The sequence below is a fragment of the Macrotis lagotis genome, chromosome 1 (assembly GCF_037893015.1).
Source record: "Macrotis lagotis isolate mMagLag1 chromosome 1, bilby.v1.9.chrom.fasta, whole genome shotgun sequence".
NCBI lineage: Eukaryota > Metazoa > Chordata > Mammalia > Peramelemorphia > Peramelidae > Macrotis > Macrotis lagotis.
This window is the reverse complement of record NC_133658.1, coordinates 358747823-358755393: the sequence shown is the minus strand read 5'-3', so window position 1 is coordinate 358755393 and position 7571 is coordinate 358747823. Positions and strand designations below refer to the sequence as shown.

Genomic DNA, 7571 nt, shown 5'->3' with positions numbered 1-7571 from the left:
AGAAAATCCACCTCACCTCCCAAAGGACAAAAGAAACAGTAATAAACTCATGCACACATAAAGCAATAGTAATCAATGATTTTGTAACCTCGACAAGACCATGAAGATCAATCCATTCAGAAATGAAATACTCCTCACTTCCCTCCCCCATGTTACCTCCCCTACCTGGACCAGTGCAGTTTATGGACAGCCTGGTATTAAAGAGATATGGGATTTGGTTTTGTTGAACATCAAGATTTATTGACCTGAGAAGTGTTTGGCAGGACATAGTCTGTTGATGGGCATTGAAACATGAAGTTGTTATGAATGTTTTCTCATCAGAAATGTCTGGAGACTGATCCAAGAATGGCCATGAATGCCTAACCAGGTCTCAGTCGGATCTTCCCTTCTGGATGCTCAGAAGTCCTGTCAAGGGCAGGGAGTCTGATACAAAAAAAAAAAAGGTGATCTTTATTTGCCAATAATACCAAACATATTAACCCAAGAAATCTGAATTCATGAAATGTGATGGTCCAAAGTCCTGAGCTGAGATAGTCTAAATCCTTGCTCAAGAAGACTCCAGTCTTTAGGTGACTCAAGATTCTTAGTCAAAATAAGTCTAAAGTCAATCTATGTGGCATCCCAAAGACCTTAAGACCAAAGAGATCCAAAGCATTAGCTTCTTGGCCTAAAATCCTTAACCAGAAAAAGTTCAATGTCATTGGCTGATACTGTACAAAGTCCTTAGCTAAATCAAGGTCCTTAGACAAAGAGTTCCAATATCATTAGATGAGGTGAACCAATACTCTTAGCCAGAGGCTCTAGGTTCTTAATCAAAGAGGTTCAAAATATTATTAGACAGGCTGGCAAAAAATCCTTAGTCAAGGGCAGCTAGGTGGCATAGTAGATAAAGCACAGGCCAGTCAGGAGTACCTGGGTTCAAATCCGGTCTCAGACACTTAATAATTACCTAGCTGTGCGGCCTTGGGCAAGCCACTTAACTGAATTTGCCTTGCAAAAACCTAAAAAAAAAAATCCTTAGTCATTAATCCAAGGCTATTATCTGAGGTTATTCAAAGTCTTTAGTCAAAGAGGCCGTTAGTTGAGAAGTTTCAAAGTTCTTAATCAAGTGAAAACCATTAACAAAAGTGACCAAGATCTTCAGCCAAAGGATTCTAACATTAGCTAGGTGATCCAAGGTCCTTAATCAAAGTTGTTCAAGGTCCAAGTGGATGTAATCCAAAATCCTTAGTTTAAAAAAATCTTTGTTGGCCAAGATCCTTAGTCAAATAGGTCAAAGTTTCATTAGCTGAGAAAAACCAATGTCGTGAGCCAAATATGTACCAAGGGAACTAAATGAAATAGCCCAGAATCTTGTCAAAGAGATCCAAAGTCATTAACTAGAACAACCCAAAATTTTCAACCAAAAAGATCCAAGATGAAGTACATCTCTTGGATTCTTGCTCTAACTATCCCCTAATGAGAAAGTTGGTCCCAGCATCACCAGCACTTTGCCCACTTCAACTCATAGGTCACAAACTCACCAGTCAGAGCCACCCGATGCCTCTCCCACTCCAGATACACTTGAACTGTTAAGGATATTCAAAAAGATCCAACCACAGCCAGGAAGCAGGCATACATAGTTAAGGCTAGACCAGGAGCCTTAACCATGAGAGAGAACTGATCAGATTCAGCTCCTTGCCTTCTCAAGAACATAGCCACTCTCTTTAGTCTAAGGGAAGACATGCATTAGTTTCTGGTATAGCATGTGACAGAGTAGGAAGAGTCCATATTGCTTATGGGGAAATCTGTCCTGCCCAGATTGAAGACCTGACTAAGACTTGAGAGACAAAGAAGGAAACTTCTTCCCAAATATGGAAAGTATTAAGGGTTCAAAATAAAAGGAAAAGACCATAAATTAAAAAACCAAGATCACCAAAAAGCAGAGATAGAGGAAATCCATCTTTTGAGCACTTGGCTGAGCAGTTCTGAACTAGGTAGGGTACTGAGCACCTAAAAGGGGAAAGGATCCATTCAGGTGCCTAAGTTAAACAGTATACCAGGAACCTGAAATAATAGAGGAGTCAGCTAGAGTCCTCAGAAAGTACTAGAGATGAGGGTGGCTAGGTGGCGCAGTGGATAGAGCACCAGCCCAGGAGTCAGGAGTACCTGAGTTCAAATGCGGTCTCAGACACTTAATAATTACCTAGCGGTGTGGCCTTGGGCAAGCCACTTAACCCCACTGACTTTCAAAAACTAAAAGTACTAGAGGGCAGAGCCTGAGGTAGCTCAAGGACTTAGAGACCAGAGGCCAGGGAAGGGAGTCAGATCTGTGGTGAGGGGAGGAAGGTCAAAGGCTCAAGGCAAGTAAAAGATATATGAGGTCAGGATTCAAGGCAGCCTGAAGGGAATAAAGGGCCTAAGGCAAAATCAGATTGAGCAAAAGCGGAAGAAGGGGCATGGAAATGGAGGATGAAACTCAGAGACCTGCAACAAGTGAAGGAGGTTATATCGTAGATTAATGTCTGGTCCTACAAATAACAATGGAAAAGCAGGGCACTCCCACAGGAATTTGAGTACATTTGGGGGTCTATTTACCCTCAAGCCTGAATTGCATTTACCCTCAAGCCTGAATTGCATTAGGAGGAATCCCATTCCCCACACTGATGGACTCCTCCTTCCTCTTCAGTTCCTCAGCATCTTCTCCAGGGTCAAACTGACTATGTCACTCCTTGTTGTGGTCCAAGGAGAGGAGGAGGGGGTCATATGCTCCTCCTCACTGTCATTGAAAGATCTCCTAGAGGACACCTACTGGAAGCCTTCCCCAACCTGACTTTCAAAGGACTTATGTATTCCAGGGCATTATGATGTCACAGTCTCCAGAGGGAGAAATTCTAGCCCCGTTTCCCAAACCCTAAAATGAATGAGGCAACAAATAATGTTACATAAACAGCAGACAAAGGACAAGTCCAGAGTTGGTCCTCAGGGAGCTCACAATTTCAAGAAGGGATGGAGAAGAATCAGCCTGACCTTATTCTTCTGGAGAAGGCAACAAGAAGATGAGAGCCAAGTGGCAGAAAGCAAAGGATGATGAATACCATCTGCTAGAGGAAAACTCAACTGCCCAATTAGAGAGGGCAATAATCAGAACAGAGGAAACTAACAGAGCAGTAGCACATTTAACCTCTTTATAGAACTCCCCCAAGACTTATATTACATTATAGACCTGTATTATTGAGAGGCAGTTCCATTCTATGAGTGACTCCATTGTAAAATTACAGACTTTTGGGGCAGTCAGATGGCACAGTGGATAAAGCACAAACCCTGGATTCAGAGGAGAACCTGAGTTAAAATCCAGCATGAGACACTACGAGATCTTGGGCAAATCGTTTAACCCTATTGCCTTACAAAAAAAAAAAAGAAAGAAAGAAAGAAATTATAGACTTTCCCTGTATTTTTTTTTAGGTTTTTGCAAGGCAAATGGGGTTAAGTGGCTTGCCCAAGGCCACACAACTGGGTGATTATTATGTGTCTGAGGACAGATTTGAACTCAGGTACTCCTGACTCCAGGGCTGGTGCTCTATCCACTGCACCAAATAGCTGCCCTGACTTTCCCCATATTAAATAAATTTCATCTTTTTATATTTGGTTCATTGCTCCAGCCTAGCATCAATATTGCCCACTGCCCTATATCATTTAGGCCTACCTTTCCCCCCAAAAAAATTTTCCTTCCTTTCCTTACATCAAAAGTCCATGATTCAGTGGTGGCTAGGTGGCACAGTAGATAGAGCACTGTCCTTAGAGTCAGGAGTACCTGAGTTCAAATTTGACCTCAGACACTTAAAATTACCCAGCTGTGTGGCCTTGGGCAAGCCACTTAACCCCATTGTCTTGCAAAAAAAAAAGTCCATGATTCAAATACAATCTGTTGAACAGAACTTGCTCTTATAGATTGTCCTCAAAACTATCTCTGTAATGGCACTTATGTGTATGTTGGGAGGTGGGGGAGGGACTAAAGCAGAGCAATAAGAAGAGGGACTACAATTAGACTGTGACTTTTCCCTGTGGAACAATATATTTCATCTTCACACTCAAGTCTTCCCACATTTTTCTCACCAAGTTCCAAATACATTTGTCCCAACTCAATTTCCTACATTTTTCATTGGCTAGTATCAAAACTTTCCAATCTCACTTACTCATTGTGGGGTGTCTATTGGTGAAAGCCATATTGTGAACCCCTAAGGCAGTGAAAGCCATAAGGTGGATTACTTAAGCAGTAAAAGCCAAGAATAATGTGGGTTTCCTAGCAAAAGTTTCTATCAGTGAAAGCCATAAATAATGTAAACTAAAACTAAAGAAAGCCAAAAGAAAGTATATCAGATGCACAATGAGACATGACTATATATGTCCAGTCTATAACTTTGCAAATCCAGGACTCTAGCCCAAATAGCACTGATACATCATCCAAGTGTCTGGGACCTGAGGCCAGAGCAGAGCAGAGGAAATCCAAAAATATCAACCAATCTGCACTAACATACTCTACAGCTCCTCCTTTCTCTGTCTGTTTTCTATAATTAAAAGAGGGATTTGGGGGGGGGGGAGTCTTTGCTGACCAATTCAATATGTGGCCTGGCTGTTGCTTCAGACTGCCCTGATGTGAGTATCTCACTTTGATTATTAAACTACTTATATAATTAATCTGGACTCTTTCTTTGGGATCACTTTGGAGCCCTTTGTGGGGGGGGACTTTAAATATTTCATTACAGAGTATTTTTCAGCAAGAACCTCAATTCTTAGAAAAGTTTTCCCACATTATCTTCTTCATAGCTCTCAGGCTATTTATTTAAAACACCAGCTAACATGGGAGTCAGGGGAGGGATGATGAAGGAACCAGTGTCAGGCACTATGCTAAGTTCTTTACAAATATTATGTCATTTGATCCTTTTAACAGTCCTGGGAGGTAGGTGCTTTTATTATTGCCATCACTGAGGAACGTGAACAGAATGACTTATCCAGGATCACTGCTAGTAAATGTCTGAATCTAGATTTGAACTCAAGTCTTCCTGACTTCAGGCCTAAGACTCTATCCATGTCAGCCATGATGCTTGCTAGAGAGACCTGCTGAAGTCCTTTTGAATATTGTTGTTGTATGCTCTATATCACTAGAAACTTATATTGTCTGTATATTTGCTCTTCAAGTTGTGGACCCAAGGACAACTCCTGGGAAGTCTACTTAAAGACATTTCTGAAGCAAGCTCACATTGCTGTTATTCTAGAATCTAGAGTTGGAAGGCATCTTAGAAATAATCAATTACAATCCCCCCATTTTGCAGATAAGGTAACTGAGGTCCAAAGAAGTACAATAACATCCCCCCTTAACCATGTGAGAAGTACAACAATAAGATTCAAACTCAATTCTGTCTCGATATCTATTCTTTCTACTATACTATTTTGTCTCTTAAATGATTCCGATTCCTGTTAATTACCACTTCCTTTTTGAAATGCTTATGAACCATCCCTTTGTAGCAAAAACAATAAATTTCTCCTTCCTTTCCAGATGGGTACCTCTCTCTCTAACTTTTTTATATTCCAAGGAGAACTGGTAATTTGAATAACTCCCTAGGCATCTAGGGGAAGATGGGAAAGGGTTATTATCAAGAGAAAACAAGGGTAATCTCTCATCTACTGAGATTTAACAGGTGGTTCTGACAAGAGCAAGAAATGCATCTCCCAGATGCCTAGGGAGAGAGGAGAGGGCAACAGTAATGCATCATATCTCCAACTCTGCATGGGACTGTCAATAAAAACTTGTTTGTATGGTACACGGCAGACCTCCCATAGCCCTCTTAAAAAAGCAGGAGCTTTGTGTCTGTGAAGTATCATGTACCCCCAAAAAGCAGTTTAAGAATAACAGAGATGTATATATGTATATGAAAGGAACAGGGTAAGAGTGAGATTTGGAAAACACTCTGAGATTTTTTTCCATTCAGGCCCTATTAGAGGGGTGGTCCCCTGAGTAAGGTAACAGTGCCATCTGCTAAAACAGAGCCAAACTATGGAAAAGGCAATGAGCAGATGAGAGCCGAGTGGCAGAAAGCAAAGGGTGATGAACGCCATCTGTTAAAGGAAAACTCAACTGCCCAATTAGGGAGGGCAATAATCAGAACAGAGGAAACCACATAACCGACTGGGAGCTGAGCAGCAGGAAATCAGGGATGTAAAGGATAGCATTAGTAACAGAACTGCCCCCTGCTGGTAGTAGAGCAGGGAGGGCTGCAATGTAGGTAGAGGTGGGAGGCAGATGGAGTAAGTGATAGCTACAGGTAATAAAGAGGCAATTGCGGCTACCAAGCACCCAACACTTTGCATGGGCAAAAAAGGATCAACTAGAGAGCATGCTCCCCAAAAGTCCATGTCTGGAGCCTTACCCAGAGCAGTACTGTAAGTCACAGACTGTAGAGATATGGAGGATAAAAAAGGATCATTATTTTCTATGTCAGTCCTGTTTCCATTGACATAAATAAAATTGTTTCTGTTTTGACTCTTTAGAAACTATGTGTTTGTAAGAACTGGTGATCGGGGGCAGCTAGGTGGTGCAGTGGATAGAGCACCAGCCCTGGAGTCAGGAGGACCTGAGTTCAAATGTACCCTCTGACACTTAATAATTGCCTAGTTGTGTGACCTTGGGCAAGTCACTTAACCCTATTGACTTAAATAAAGGGAAAACATCTAAAGCAATTAAAAAATAACTGGTGATCATCTTTGGGAAATGCCATATACTAAAGATCCCAGGTCATCTAGATTATAGGCAACCAGATCCTCAGATTGTATCTAGTCTTTCTCCCACAATCCACTTACCTCAGCTCTTCCCATATTCCCAAACAGGTGAACAAAATGAATTAAAGTCATCAAACTTTGATGCTTGACCCTACTATAAATGTATGTTTCTCAATCCTAACTGGACTCAGCACAGCAAGCAAAATCTTTTTAAATCTCTCTAATCAATTCACCTGGAGGGGCCACTAGGTGGCACCATAGTGCAGAGTGGCTGGTCTGAATCAGGAAAAACTCTTCTTCCCAATTCAAATCTGAAGATAGCAAGTCACTTAATCCTAGTTTTCTCAGTTCCTCATCTATAAAATTAACTGGAGAAGGAAATGGAATACCATCTCAATATCTTTGCCAAGAAAATCCCAAAAGGAGTTAAGCAGAGTTGGACATGAAACAACTAAATAACAATAATCCCACTCACCACAGCAACTTTTTCAAATTTTTTCATTCCTCCTCAAACCTTCCATGGAGCCTCTTTTGCCACATGGTTTCAACTAAGAACCTTGCCTCATATTTTTCTGAAAAATAGGCCATTTTGCCAAGAGCTTCCTTTTTCTTCCCTTCTCTTCATCTTACATCACTCAGATCTTTGCCTACTGTCTTCTCCACTCCATGTTTCATAAGAAGAGGGGGCCTTTCTTGTGCCAAGGTAAACTCAACTTGCATATATCATTTCATTTCAACTTCTCTTGTAGATTCCCCCCACATCCATTATCTCTGCTCTCTCACTAATGTATATCTCTCCCTATCCCAATATACCG

General features: G+C 41.3%; 1 long non-coding RNA gene across 1 annotated transcript; it reads right to left on the bottom strand.

The window, feature by feature from the left end:
* Positions 1–213: 213 nt before the first annotated feature.
* Positions 214–2787, bottom strand: LOC141517842 (uncharacterized). The gene is made up of 2 exons (XR_012477009.1): positions 2601–2787; positions 214–423 (listed from the first exon to the last, which is right to left on the bottom strand). It is a non-coding gene; the product is annotated as an uncharacterized LOC141517842 (long non-coding RNA).
* Positions 2788–7571: the final 4784 nt, after the last annotated feature.